Below are 16152 nucleotides of genomic sequence, written 5' to 3' on the forward strand. Positions count from 1 at the left end.
AATTGTAGTCTTTGTAGGTTTTTTCCCCTTTTTTTGACCCAGAATCCAATCAAGCTTCATGCATTTTATTTGGTTGTAAAATTTCTTAAAGTCTTTTTAAACTATATTAAAAGAGTCTGCTTTCCCCCTCATTTCTCACCACATTTAAACATCTAGGAAACTTTTTTTATTTCTTTTTTTTCCTTATTAATACAGTATTTATTTGTCTTCCTTTTGTCAAACCCTGAGCCAACCACTTTCCCCAGGCTGCCTAGGGAGGTATAGGAAAAGGAACATACAGGGCAGACAACACACGGGAAAAAGAACTATGGGAGGTGGAGACAGCTCCTTCACATGGCAAAGAGGATGAGAAAGGCCACCATCAGGCAAAAGAGCCCCATGGCCTCTGAGAGGGCAAAGCCCAGAATGGCATAGGAGAAGAGCTGTTGCTTCAGAGAAGGGTTCCTGGCATAACCAATGATGAGGCTCCCAAACACAGTCCCAGTTCCAGCCCCAGAGCCTGCCACCCCTACTGTGGCAGCCCCAGCCCCAATGAACTTGGCTGCTGTGTCCATGTCCCTTGAAATGGCACTGGTTTGGAAGCTGCGGCTAGAAATAAGCGAGGTCAGGGGATGTGGGGCTGCCAAGCTGCTGAGACTCTCATCTGTCAGTGTCTCTGGTCTTTCAGCACCACTGCAGACATTGACCGGCTCAGCTGAGAGGTGCTCCTGACCAAGGAGCGGGTGGAGACAAACTTGGTGCAGGCATACATTTTCAGGGGATGAGGGGAGCTGCTCCCAGTGCAGAGAAGCTATTTCTTTTCTAGAGAGAGGGGAAGGGAGAGGGAGAGAAAAAGAAGGAAACATTGATGTGAAAGAGAACCCTCAATAGTCTGCCTACTGCATGCCCCCTACCGGGGATGGAGCCTGCAACCCCAGCATGTGCCCTGACCTGGAATGGAACCGGCAATCTTTCATTGCATGGGACGATGCGCAAACAATTGAGCCACATCAACCAGGGATTGGGTATTTTTTAAATTAAGTTTATTGGGGTGACATTGGCTAGTACAATTATATAAGTTCCAAGTGTACAGTTGTATAATACATTATCTGTATATTGCATTGTGTGTTCACCATAGAGTTTTTCTTTTAGGATACATCACAGTCTAGATTTCACTAATTTTCTTCTGTATAATTTGTTTTATATTTATATTTATTTAAACCTGTAATCATTAAACCTGATTCTGGGGAAGAAGATGGCTACCATGAGCCAAACTTCTTGAATTAAAAGCCTTTAACTACACTAAGTGAAATTATCTAGAACCAAGGAGGGCAAACTACTACTTCCCTGGCAAATCTGGCCTGCCTGATTTTCTAAATAATGTTTTGTTGGAACTCAGCCACAACCTCTCATTTATATATTTTCTATGGCTGCTTGGCTGCTTTCTTGCCAAGAAGGCAGAGATGAGTAGGTGTAGCAGAAGCTGGGTGGCCTGCAAAGACTGAAAAAATGTTTACTATCTGGCCCTTCATAGAATAAGTTTGCTGATCCCTAATCTAAAACAAGAAATACAAATGTTACTTCCTTCTTTGACTTTTAGTCAAGGCATGGTTCAAATACTATCAAGTAGGTCTCACAGATTCCCTTGATAATTTTAACAGTGCGGAAGTAGAAAGAACATTTATCAAGATCATTATTCTTGATTTTAAATATTTCTCCTTTCTAAAAACTCTTTTCCTGGCCCTATGTTGACCACTTGGATTTAATCCAAACTCTTCAGTCTGAAATTCATGGAAAGGCTCTTCACAACCTGACTCTTGGCACCGTTTCCTTTGTCATATTTGTTCCCCTGCCTTCTAGTTTAGTGGTTTTCAAACATAAGGATGTAAAACACACACACACACACACACACACACACACACACACACACACACGCACACGCGCACACACACACATTCACACACAATCACTCAAGGGGCATATTTGAATTGCCAACTATCAAGTCTTACCTCCAAAGATTTGAATTAAGAAGGTCTGGGTTGCCCCGCTGGTGTGGCGTCGACCTATGAACCAGATCAGGGTTCAATTCCTGGTCAGGGCACATGCCTGGGTTGCGGGCTTGATCCCAAGAAGGGGGTGTGCAGGAGGCAGGCAATCAATGATTCTCTCTCATCATTGGTGTTTCTATCCCTCTCTCTATCTTTCTCTCTGAAATCGATAAAAAATTTTTTTAAGAAGTTCTGGGGTGAGAGGTGGTAATCTGCAATTTTTACAAGTACTCCAGATCAATCTAGTACAGGTGGTCTGAAAACCACATAGAAGGAAATCACTGCTTTAGCGATAGCAAAGTATTTGAATTTGACACCTCCATATCTTCCATGCCCCTTCCAACAAGTGTGCTTGGTGAACCCCTCCTTCCTCTTCATTCAAGGGTCTGGGCAAATGTCTGGGTGAAACTCCTTTAATGCTCTCCCTACTGGGCTCCCTCATAGTACATTCACTCTAGCCTGAGAGCATGGAAATGTACAAATATCTATTATCATTTCTCTCATTACATTATTGTGATTTATCACCTGCCAATCTCAGGGAGTTTCTTGAGAGCAAGAAGAGTCCCAGCCACGTTTGCACCCAAATCACAGTGTCTTGCACATAATTAACTTGGGATAAATATTGAAATCTATGCTTGACTGAATAAACTGATTATTTTAAATAGATTTTATTTGAAGCTATTGACATAAGTTTTATTACATTGTAGATGTTGGTAACTTAATTAGGTAAGCTCTCTCCTTTATATGTGTTATATAAAATATAGTATTTATCCCCTAATTCCTGAAAATGATTTGACATTAAAAGACACCACTGAGGGAGTGAAAAGAACAGCCAGACTGAGAATTTATTCCCAATTACTTGTATTTGACAAATGAGTCCAAACAAGAATGGGCTAAGAGCTTCTATAGTTTAATAAGGAAAAGAAAAACTACCTAATTAAAATATACAAGCAAAATATTTAAATAGCCACTTCATGAAAGAGGATACCCATATGGCTAACAAGGATATTAAAAGGCACTTGACATACTTAGTTATCAGGAAAATGCAAATGAAAACCACAATGAGATTCCACTATACACCTACTAGAATGACAGAGTTGGCAAGGATGTGGAGCAATTGGAACTCTCATGCATTGCTAGTGGGAGTATAAATTAGCAAAGTTATTTTAGTAAACTGTCAATATCTATGAACTCTAAATACATACCTATTCTATAACCCAGCAATTCCACTCTTAAATATACACTGAAGGGAAATAAGGCATTTGTTCTTTAAAAGACATAAAAAAGAATATTCATAGTAGCTTTATTCATAATAACCTCAAATTGAAAAGAACCCAAAAGTCCATCAACAAGAGAATAGATAAATAATTGTGAAATCCTATATAATAAACAGCTAATATGCTAATTAGACCAAACAGCAGAATGACCGTCTGGATGACCTTCCGGATGAAGCCGGGGCTGTGAGGGCCGGCCGAGGCTGAGAGGGCCGAGCCCCTTGCACGAATTTTGTGCAGCAGGCCTCTAGTATTTTTATACTGAAATACTACACAGCAATTAAAATGAATTACTAATATACACAATAGCATGGATTCTTGCAAGAGGAATTAATGGGCTATATTTCCCAGAGAGGAGTGGAAGTGGGGTCCTTGAGTACTGCTGAAATAAACATGTTCAGAAGGCCCCATTGGAAGATGGGATGTGGAAAAAGGCCTTATTGGCATGAAGTTACATTTCTCGGGTTCTAGAGTCCCCTGCCCCTTCCGCTAGTCTTGGAAAAGGTGCAGCTGTGGGGTCAGTACAGCCAGAAGCAAGGCCAGTGTCCCGAGCTTTCGTTCCATGTTGTAGCCAGGTGTAGTTCAGCATCCAAGCTAATTAAAGTCCATTAGTCTGTTGTATGGAGTCCAACATGGCCCTGAGCCACATGGGCACAGGGGAGCACATCCCCCTGCCCCAGGAGAGCCAGGAACTCAGTGTGCAAGAGAGAGAAGAGAAGAGAAGGGGAACTTACTTTGCTTGAAAGTTTTAAATATTCAGGTTTCTCCTGCTTGCAGTGGCCATGCCCATTCTGGCCACCAACTCGCTCCCAGGTGTGATTGATGGGTAATCAGTTAGGCACCTTCCCAAGTCACTCAGACCTTACTGGGCATGTAAACTGCCTTTGTCCTGTCCCTTTCCCCATTGATCAGTGGGGAACAGACTTGAGAATGTTAAATGCAGCTTTTTGGAAAAGCTGTATAAATGGCATGCCTATATTATTTAGCTTTCCTTTCCCTCCTTTCCTGTTAAATAATAACCAGGTTATTACAATGGCATCAGATGACTTTCACAGACATAATGTTGAATGAAAGAAGCCAGAAATGAGTACATGCTGTATGATTCCATGAAGTTCAGAAACTGGTAAAACTAATCTATGCTGATAAAAGTCAGAATAATGGTAACCTTTTGGGAAAATATTGATAGGAAGGGGTTCACAGGAACTCCTTTTTTGGGTTGCTGGAAATAGTTTATATTTTAATCTGGTGTTTCCTGGTGGATATATATGTAAAAATTCAACAACTTATATACTTAACATTGGTACATACTATACATATGTTAAGTTTCAATTAAAGAGTTAAGAAAAAGAATCTGGGACAGTTTACATCACATCTCTATATTACTAACTGTAGAGCTATGGGTGACAAAACATAAAACTTTGTTAATTGCTTATATCTTCCACTCCTCCCCAATCTTTCCTCATCTGGTTGTTGTAAGGATTAAATAAATGAACACAGAACAAAGAAATAAGCACAGATTATGGGATGTAGTTAGTAATAAGTAAAAATTAGTTGTTATGATGACACAGCTGTGCTAAAATTTCCATAGCGCTGTAAAATATACCTGGCTGGTAGTTATATTTTCAAACCATTTTTAACCTAATGGCTGCCAACCTTTTAAACATAATTTTCTTGTATAAGCTAATTTTCTTAGAAACATCTGTATGTTAGAAATATCAAATGGGGAAAAATGATGGCAAAAAGTACCCATACTCCATCACTTTTTTATTTAATGAAATTACAGTCTCAGAAATATCAAATGGAACAAAACAAAACAAATTTCACCACTTTAAATGACTTCATCACACAATAGGTAAATCCTCGCTTTTCCGCTTCACTCTTCAAAGATGACTACCACCACCAGATCAGACTGTTTGAATTTTGTGTTAGGAAAGAAGCATTCTGTATATACTGTTGGTCTGAGTATGATCAATAGCAGGCAATCAGCACACACAAGGCAAGGACTAAGTAATGCGGGTCTCCTGTGGAGAAGGTGCCTTGGAATATATTCTCTTCTTGGTGGAGTCATGAGTTGCTCCTTTGTCCTTTGCCTAAACCAGCCCCTTCAGCATCACTCCTGCTGGCACCAAGACATTTGGTAAAGTAAGTACTGGGTGTGCACAACCACAGACTCACAGCTGAGGCTTTGTCTTTCCTCAAACAAACACAATCCCAACAATAAGACACTGTCTGTGGGGACCAGAGGGTGGTGGGAGGACCGGCTAATTCTCTTTTCTGTCTTGCTGCTATTTGATGCTCCCTGTAGCGTGACTTTCCATAGAGGGTCCGATGAGCCCCTCAGGGCAATGCAACTTGCCTAAGGCCTTTTTTTGTAACTGAGGGTGGGAGGAGTTGGAGGGTTTCTGGAGTTTGTGGTCCCTTTTACCTAGAATCAAGAATCCAGTTTTTCTCTTTGAAAGTATTTGATGCTCTTCTTTTGAAGTTCACAAATATTTTACCACTAGAGGCCTGATGCACGAAATTCGTGCAAGAGTAGGCCTTCCTTCCCCTGGCTGGACCAAGTACTCTTTAACAGTGATCACTTGGACCATGATCACTGTTAAAAGTATTGATGACTAGCGAGGGAAGGGCCATGCCTAGTAATTAAATCTATACAAGCTCTTCAGAATAATTTGATTTGATCCATCATTTGGAAACTGTCTTTGTCAGCTTTTAGATACCTTTATTCTCACAATGAAACGTAGTTTTTACTAGAACAGTAAACACAAAACTATTATCTATGCAGACTCAATGGCCTACAAAAAGAGTGCTTTGCACTCTAATTAAGAACAAAGCACCCAATTACAGCAGACTGAACGTTGGAATCACACCTTTGCTTTTGTTTCATCTTATAAGACTGAACAAGGAAGCAGTGGGAAAGGGTCAGGCAAAGTAGCTACTTGAGGATTTAATTAACGGATTGGGTCTCATAGCTGCTTTAGAGGCTGCTAAGGTTAAGCCAGAAGGAAGGCAGCACCACGGTGGTGAAGAATCTAGTTGTCGGTTTTGCAGACTCTGTAATTTTATTCTGTCAGTTCACCAAGGAATGAGCTGTCAGGTTCTGTCTACGTCCCAGCTTCTCTTTTGCGTCTAGCCTTCTGCTTCCCAGCTTTAGGTTTAGCCCCATCCAGGTTCCATGACCCATCTAGCATGGAGGCCGGAGTGTTCTAGAGCTTTGGCTACACAAAATGTGATCTGAACAGCAAGGGCATAACCTGCCCCCTTGTTAGAAATGCAGACTCACAGGCTCCTCCCAAATCTCCGATTCAGAATCAGAATCTGCATTTTAGCAAGATCACAGGTCTGCATGTTAAAGTTTGACAAGCACTATTCTAAGGGGCTCTAGCCCAGCACTTACCTGGATGGTCACCAAACTTTAGCGAGCCTCAGAATTACTGAGAGAATCATTTATACAAAAATGAACATTTCTGATCCCCACCCCCGGGGATTTGACTCAGGGAGTCTGGGTTTGAAATCTCTCTTTTTGGGGGGCATGTCCTCCTGGTCTGGGTGTGAGCTCAGCCTCAGTCCTGACAAATGGGCTTCTACATAGTCTTGTGTCTTTGTCACAGTTCTTTAGCCAGTGTCCCGTGTCTCCGTGTTTGCTTTAAAACTTTTAGCATTGATGGCTTCAGAATTTCTATGCAAAAAGATGCTAGTACAGAAATCTGGTTTGAAGAAGGCCTGATGCTTCTGCTTAGCACTTTTCATAAGGTTGAGGAAGTATCAGTTGCCCAAACTAGAAATCAGAAAGAAAATTAATGGAGATTATTGGGGAACACCATTACTATTTATTAATACCAGTCTCTCCCGCCTAGGCCTAGAGACCTTCTCCTGAACTCCAGATTTGTGGTTAGAGTCCTTTAGTCACAAACATTAGAACCAGTCTCTGCCTGACAACATGGGAATTTATTAGGAAGATGTCAGGTGGCTCACAGCACAATAAGAAGTCTATAGAACAAGGTTCATAAGTGGATAGGAAGCATGGCAGATTTAGGGGTCTGGGTAGCAGGAGCTTCTCAATAGTTTTGTCTGGGAGCCAGCCCTGACAATAAGTTCAAATTGTTTCCAATCTTTTTGTTACTTTTCTGGAGTTCCAAATCCCAGGACAGGAGTAGATGGCCTGACTTGGAGAGGGGAGGGTTGCCCACTTTGAACAACACTCTTAACAGACTGTATCCAAAAGGAAGGGTAAGAAAGGGTAATTCCTCGGTGGAGATGGGGGTTCTAGAACAGAGGCCTGGCAGTCAAAAAAGCAATCGGTGTCTTGCTACCTGATAGCACACTTCTATGGCTTCTCAGACTGCACAAGAAGTAAGTTCCGGGAGTAGATTTTTTATCTGTTTGGGTTTTTATTGTATCCCATGTGCTTAGAACAGTGCCTGGCACATGGTAGGTTCTCCATAAGCATTTGTTGAAGGAATGAATGACTAGAGAGGTTCTATGGCATAATGGTTAAGGTATAGCTTCTGGAGTCTGGCTGCCTGGGTTCAGAGCCCAACTCTCTTATTTCCAAGTTGTGTTAATCTTGAGTGGGGTCTTCACTTCTTTGTGCCTCTGGGCTTAGGTTTCCTCAGACCTAAAGTGGCATTGATAATAAGGGCCATTTCATCGGGTTGTAGCTAGAATACACTTACAACTTAGAAAGCAGTTAGGGTGAACTTAGAACAGTGCTTACTACGTTGGCTATTGTTTCATCTATTGCTGTGTAACCAGCTATCCCCAACCTTAGTGACTTAAATCAACACTTTATTTATTTGCTCATGATTCTGTAATTTGGACAGGGCTCATAGGGGACAAGTTGTGTCTACTCCCTGACGTCTGCTGGTGCTGGAACATTTGTGATATCATCTTGGCTCACATATCTGGCACCTCAGCAAAGATGGCTCACATGGTTGGGGGCTGGCTGCAAGCCTTGTCTGGGATCATATATCTGGGACCTTGCTTCTTGCTGTCAGCTGGGTTCTCAGTTCTCCTCCATATCGCCTTAGGGTCCCTCCTGCCCTGTGGCCTCTAATGGAGTCTCTGAGCTGCCCATATAGGAAGTCTGGCTATTCTGCTTTCAAGAGTGCAAAAGCGGAAGCTTTTCGGTCCTTAAGTCTTAAGGCTTAAGTTTTTCAACCTTGGCACTATTGACATTTTGAGCTGAATAATTCTTTGTTATGGGGACTGTGCTGTGCATTCTTGGGTCTGTAACACCTCCCTGGCCTCCACCTACTGGATGCCAGTAGCACCACCCCCTTCCTCTAAACTGTGACAAACAAAATTGTCTCCAAACACTGTCAAATGTCCCATAGAAGGCAAAATCTCCCCTAGTTGGAAGCTGTTTGGTTAAAGCAAGTCACAGTTTCAGCCCAGATTCAAGGGGAGAGGCTTGGTTCCCTGAGAGGCATCAGTGAAACAGACTCCCACTGCTATTACTGCTCTGAACACAGCATGCCGCAGGAAACTCTGTTTCTGAATCCTGCCCATAGGTCCGGCCACCTCTCTCTCCTTCTAATGGGGTGCTCATTCTAACTTCCTGCTTGAACGTCTGCTCTTGTCATTGACAGTGCTGTGCGGTATCCATTCTGGTCGCGGCTCTTGGCGGTCTCTCCCGCACCATCCTAGCGTCCAGGCGTGCTGGCTCTCCCCTCTCCTTCCCACCCTCTGCAGTAAACAGAACCGTCTAGTGCTCATATTGTAGCACATGACCATGCTCTGTGACGGGTAAAGCTGATCTTGCAGTCTCTGAATATAGCATATGTTCTAACACCCGCAAGCATTAGCAATCGCTATGCTCTCTCTCTCTGAAAGGCACTTGTCTTATCACCCCATTCCCACGAACTCACTTCTACTTTTCCTTCAGGATTCAGCGTAGGGACCACCTTCCCACAGAAAACTTCCTGGAAAGCCCAGGCTCCAGACATATTTAGCAGTTTCTTTAGGGCAGAGGCCTTGTTGTGTTCATCTTTATATTCCCACCACAGTGTCTACTGCGTAGGAAATATTTCTTATAACAAGTGAATGATTTAAAAGCCAAAGGAAGAGTTTAAAATTTGAAGAGAGACCAAGAAAGTATGGGAGTGAATCATGTCATTATTTGGGGGAACAGCTTTCTGGGCAGGAGAAGCAGCAAGTTCATGGTGAGGAGGCTGAAGTGGCTGTGGTGTGTTTGAGGAAGGGCAATGAGGCCAGCTTGCCGGGGCAGAGTAAGGGAGGAGGACAGTGGTAGGAGTTTTGGTCAGACAGGTAACAGAACAGATCATGTTGTTTGCAGGTCAAGGTAAGGGCCCTGGACTTTATTCTGAATGAGATGAAAAGCCTGTGGAAGGAATTTTGAGCAGAAGAGTGACTTATATTGACCTATGTTATTAGAGGATTATTCTGGTTCCCATGATGAGAGGGGTCAGCACCAGGGAGGAAGCAGGGAGAGCAGATAAGAAACTATTGCAATAATCTGGTGAGAGATGATGGTGGACTGGATGTGAGACACAAGAGAGGGAGAGATCCAGGGATGACTTCATGGTTTGTGGTCTGAGCAAGAAGAATGAAGGCTGTTTTCTGAGATGGGGAGACTGCTTCGGGATGGAAATGGCAAGTCTGATTTGATGTATTAAGTATGAGATGCTTACTATACATTCACTTGCTTGCAGAGCAGACAGCTGGCTATACAAGTGTGAAGTGCAGAGGAGGTATACTAGTATAAACTGAAGATACCAGTGGGGAAGTTCTTTCAGCTCTATTAAACTAGGGTAAACTTGAGTGATTTTAAAAAATGACAAAATACAATGGATCAGTAATAGAAGTTTATTTCTCATAAGTCAACAGTCTAGGGAAGTTCCAGATGATCGGCAAATTGTGACAAGACCTATTTCTATGGAGAGTTGGGGACAAAAACCTGATTGAAGTTGTTCAACAAAGAGTGGAAAAGGGAGTGATTGGCATTGGAGACTGTGAATAGACATTCATTCAAACAGTTTTGTTATAAAGGAGAGCCAAGGTAGCTTGAGGGAGATAAAGGTTCAAGGCTTTTGTTTAATTTTTAAGGTTTTTATTTTAATAGGCAAAAACTACAGCATGTTTGAAGGCTGATGGGAATGGCTCAGTAGAGAGGAAAAGATTGATGATGCAAGGAGAGGGGAGAATTTCAACAGCCCAGTCCTTGAGTAGGCAGAGGAAATGCCAACCAGAATGAGTGCTTGGCCTTACACAGGAGCATGAACCAATGTTCTTCCATAAAACATAGGTTAGGCCAGTGGTCGGCAAACTCATTAGTCAACAGAGCCAAATATCAACAGTACAACGATTGAAATTTCTTTTGAGAGCCAAATTTTTTAAACTTAAACTTCTTCTAACACCACTTCTTTAAAATAGACTCACCCAGGCTGTGGTATTTTGTGGAAGAGCCACACTCAAGGGGCCAAAGAGCCGCATGTGGCTCGCGAGCCACAGTTTGCCGACCACGGGGTTAGCCCAGGCTTATGGGCACAGATGCAGGTAGGGGATCAACTATTCTGGTCTGGGACTGAGGGGTTTCTTGGATCATGGGACTTACAGTGCCCAAATTGGCACAGCCAAGGACAAATAGGAATGGTTGGTCACCTCAGAGGTAGGCAAATTTGGGGTATGTGTTTATGGAAGTTCTCTTTGGATTGCTTTGAGTATTGCCAAATGAGAAAAGGCTAGCCTCCTCCGTTGCTTCAACCCATTACTAAGCATCTGCATAGTCTAAATCCCAGTGTTATGCAACGTGAAAGCTATTACAATGAATAATTGTTGTTCCAGTTCTTGAGGAGCTTGGGATAGTGGAAAAAATAGAAAAGAACATGACTACTCATAAAGCAAGCCAACGTGGGATGTGTGTAATGAGTTTATTCATTGTAAGGCATCTAAGTCATGTTCCATATCCTTCAGGAAACAGTTGCTAGAAAATATAATACTCAAGAATACTAATGGTTAATATTTCCCAAGATCTTACTGATTTCTAGCAGCTGTATATTTGTTAATTCATTTCATCTTTATAATAGCCTATTGGAGAGGTCCTATCATTATTATCTTCATTTTACAAATGGGGAAACAAATGCATAGCGATTTGCTCCAAATCACACAGCAATTTGCTCCAGGTCACACAGGCAGGTTTTGAACCTTGGTTGAATCCCCACCAAGCTTTTCAGCACTAAACTGCACTATTTTCTAGAAATTGCTGTTATGTGTGGTAAAATGTGATTATGACTAATTGTATCCACAAATGCCCTACAAATTTAGAAGAAGGAGAGACAATTTTTATCTAGGGAAATCAAGGAAGACTTCCTGGAGGAACTGTCATTAAATGAAACTTGAAGGAAGTTAATATTTCATTAGGCAGAGGTGAGAGAAGGTCATGCCAGGCAGATGAGTCTCAGTGAGGACTAAGTTCTCGCTCTCTTTTTAAAGACATGTTTTTCTTTATTTTTTTAAAATATATTTTTATTGATTTCAGAGAGGAAGAGAGAAGAAGGGAGAGATAGAAACATCAGTGATGAGAGAGAATCATTGATTGGCTGCCTCCTGCTTGCCCCACCCTGGGGGTTGAGCCCACAACCCCGGCATGTGCCCTGACTGAGAATCAAACCTTGGTCTCCTGGTTCATAGGTCAATACTCAACCACTTAGCCAAGCTGGCTGGACTAAGTTCTCTTTTTCATCACCTGCTATTTTCATGGACTCCCATGCTCTATGATAAGCTTGTTTTTCCTTCCTCTGCCACCAAAAGAGATGTTTGGGATTTTAAGAAGGTAGAACCACAGAGTAGAATGCTGACCTTTACTTTCTTACACATGTACAGCTTGTCTTTCGAGTTCCAGAATGGATAAAAATAAACTCTGTTGGTCTTCACAGAAAAAAATAAAATATATTTAGTAATTAAATATACATTTAAATAATAACATATATAGAGAAACATGCACTGAATATAAGTATTTTCATTAAATAAACATACCTGTATAACCAGCATATAGTTAAGAAAAACTTGGCCAGCATTCCAGTAGCCCCTTCATGCTACTTTTTAATCCCCTTCCCCAAGATAATGATTACCCTGATTTCTAAACTCACTTATTAGTTTAACTATTTTTGAACTTGGTATAAATGCTATTGTACATTTTGTTCATTTTTGGGGATCTGGTTTCTCTTACTCAGTATATTTGTAGGATGCATCCATATTGTGGGATATAGCTGTAAGTTTTTCATTCTCATTGTTGAATGGTATTTCAATGCATAAATATCCCAGAAAGTTCCACTATTTTAAATAATTCCACTGTTGATGTGTGCTTGAATAATTTCCAGCTTTTGGCAATTAGGAATACTGTTACCATGAATATTCTTGCCATGCCTTTGGAAACAGACTCATTTCCTTTGGGCTTAAACCTGCACATGTATTTTAGTTTGTCATGTTCTTTCTAATGCTTTCCTGTGTGTGTTTGCCCCTGGCTGTGCTTCCAGCACCACCCAGCATGGACAAGGGAGGTTACGAGGTCAAAATGGCCTCTTACCAGCACTCTGGGGTTTGTTACAGAGTTTCTCACTGGATTAAAATATGCTCTGAGACCAGGTAACCAGGCCTCCAGAGATCAAAATTAAATATTTCACACAGGCGGTTTGGCAAAGATCAATCAAAAGCTGTCCCTATCTTATTCCTGAGCGGCTCTGATCCAAAAGCATTAACTCAGCTAATTTTCATTCCTTCTGAGCAACACCAATTGCAAAGTCCTGTAGCTAACTGTTCCTGGCCAAGGGTCTTTGTTCACTACCTATTTACTATATGCAATACAGGATAGATACTCAATATTGATTTGTTGATAGATTGACTGGTTTGGTTTCTGATGGTATACAGAGTCATTTCCTGTACTTTCTCATAGAGCAAATTTTCTGTACTGTTCAGTATGGTAACCACTAGCTACATGAAACTATTGAGAATTTTTAAAATTTTATTTTAAATTATAGTTGATAAAATATTACATTAGTTTCAGGTGTACAACATAATGATTCAACATTTACATATCTAACAAAATAATCACTACAGTAAGTCTAGTAACCATCTGCCACCATACCTAGTTATTACAATATTATTGACTATATTCTTTATGCTGTCCATTATATCCCCATGACTTATTTATTGTACTTCTTAATCTCCTTCCTGTTTTTTGCCCATCCCCCTACTCTCCTCCCTCAGGCAACCATCAGTTTGTTCTCTGTATCTGTGAAGTTGTTTGTTTCATTTTGTTTGTTCATTTACTTTGTTTTTTAAATTTCTCATGTAAGGAAATCATATGGTTTTGTCTTTTTTTGTCTGACTTATTTCACTTAATATAATACTCTCTAGGTCCATACATGTTGTTGCAAATGGCAAGATTTCATTCTTTTTTATGGCTGAGTGATATTCCATTAGTATGATTCAATACACACACACACACACATATCACATCTATTGCATATCTATCTATATATGTCACATATTCACATATTCTTTATCCATTCATCTATCAAAGGACACCTAGGTTGCTTCCATACCTTGGCCATTGTAAACAATGCTGCAATGAACATAGGGGTGCATATATCTTTTTAAATTATTGTGTTTATTTTCTTGGGGTAAATACCCAGAAGTGGAATTTGTGGGTTTGTGAAGGAAACCATCAACAAGACAAAAAGGCAATCTACTGAATAGAAGATATTTGCAAATGATATATCTGATAAGGGGTTAATATTTAAAGCATGTAAAGAACTCATATGATTCAGCATCAAACAAAACAAACAATACAATTAAAATATGGGCAGAGGACCTGAATAGACATTTCTCCAAAGAAGACATACATATGTCCAACAGACACATGCTCAACATCACTAATCATCAGGGAAATGCAAATTAAAACCACAATGAGATATCACCTCACACCTGCAGAATGGCTGTTATCAAAAAGACAACAAATAACACGTGTTGATGTGGAGAAAAGGGTACTATTGAGCATTTGAGGTCTCGCCAGTGTGACTGAGGAGCTGAATTATTTTTGATATTTAATTTTAATTGGTTTAAAGTAAAAATGATACTTGAGTTTGTTAAGAAAACTTAAGTATTTTGGACCAACTTGGCTAAGTGAACCTACTTTTTCCAACTGTAACTTTTATGAAACCTAAATTGACATCAAGTATTTCTGATTTTTCAACTAAATTGAGATGTGCTGTAGTATAAAATATACAAAAGACTTAGTATTAAAAAAGCATGTAAAATGTCTCCTTAAATTTTTAAATATTGATTACATGTTAATAATAATATTTTGAATATATTGAGCTAAATAAGGTATTACATTTAATTTCACTTGTGTCTTTTTTAAATTCTCACCTGAAGATATAGATATATATGTATATATGAGTATATGTATATATGTATATATTTATATACATACATATACATTTATTTTAAAAAACTTATTATTTTTTTAAATCCTCACCCAAGGATATTTTTCCATTGATTTTTAGAGAGAATGGAAGAGAGAGGGAAAGACAGAGAGAAATATCGATGTGAGAGAAACACATTGATTGGTTGCCTCCTGCATGAGCCCCGACCAGGGCCCAGGCCAGGGAGGATCCTGCAACCGAGGTAAATGCCCTTGATCATAATGGAACTCGGGACCCTTTGGTCCACAGGCCCATTCTCTATCCACTGAGCCAAACCGGCTAGGGCAAACATTTATTGATTTCAGAGAGAGAGGAAGAGAGAGAGAGAGAGAGAGAGAGAAAGAGACATTGAAATGAGAGAGAGAAAATTATCAGTTGTTTCCTGTACATGCCACGACCGGGGATTAAACCTGCAACCTAGGTATATGCCCTGACTGGGAATCGAACCCGAAACTTTTTGGTGCACAGGATTCTCCAACCTACCGAGCCACCCAGCCATGGCTCACTCATTTCTTTTTTATAGTGACAGTCATTATATTTCTGTTGGACACTGTTTTTCTAGAGGCTCCAAAATATAATGTTGCATGGAAACTCCGGATAGTCTTCTGCCTCAGGAAACTAGGTAAGAATGTCTCTTTATATAAATACAGAATATGTTTCTGTGTTTATGGCTGATTTCAGGAAAGGGAGGTGCATTTGGTAGAGGAGAATGAGCATGAACTGTAGTGTCAAATCTGTTTGGGTTTGTATCCCAACGCTGCCACTTAATAAGTAGGTGACCTTGAGCAAAGTATTTACCCTGAGTACATGAACTTCCAGATGTCCTCTTATGTAAATTAAAGCTATAAATACCATAGAGCACACTGTCGGTGCTCTGCCCACATTCCCTGCATCCCATTTATTATTTCTGTGTAAGTACACACCCACTCCCTACCTCAAATGGGGACAAATTTATACCCCCCCTCCCCCCGGGGCTTCCAGCCCAAGTAGAGATTTCACCAGGAAATCACACCCTTACTTCCGTCATCTAAGGGTCAGCTGTGGGAACCCAAGTTAAGACAGTCACTTACTTCATATAATTTGGGGGCTTAAACGAGAAGTGCCTGGCACAGTGGAGGTTCTTAACCCTACCCCATGATATATACCAGCTAATATACTCCATTGATTTTACAACCATATCAGGAAGAAGTGAATTGGCAATGTCTTTTTTAATGGTTTTGGAGTGGGTTTGTATTGACACATCCATAGTCTTTCTCAAATCTTTAGCCTAATCATTTTTCCATCAGCTCAGATGGGGAAAAAATGTAAAAATTCGTAGGTTCATGAGACCTTAGAGAAGATTGAATCCACTTATGAATACACTTACCTATTACTTACATGTATATATTTTATGTATATAAACAT

At 40.5% G+C, this 16152-nt stretch overlaps 1 pseudogene across 1 annotated transcript; it reads right to left on the minus strand.

Moving 5' to 3' along the window:
* Positions 1-329: 329 nt before the first annotated feature.
* Positions 330-751, minus strand: LOC308252115 (ATP synthase F(0) complex subunit C2, mitochondrial-like; annotated as a pseudogene). The gene has a single exon. The product of its transcript is annotated as an ATP synthase F(0) complex subunit C2, mitochondrial-like (transcript).
* Between the last annotated feature and the right edge of the window lie 15401 nt (positions 752-16152).

The sequence above is a fragment of the Plecotus auritus genome, assembly GCF_963455305.1.
Source record: "Plecotus auritus genome assembly, chromosome: 1".
In the NCBI taxonomy this organism is placed as follows: domain Eukaryota; kingdom Metazoa; phylum Chordata; class Mammalia; order Chiroptera; family Vespertilionidae; genus Plecotus; species Plecotus auritus.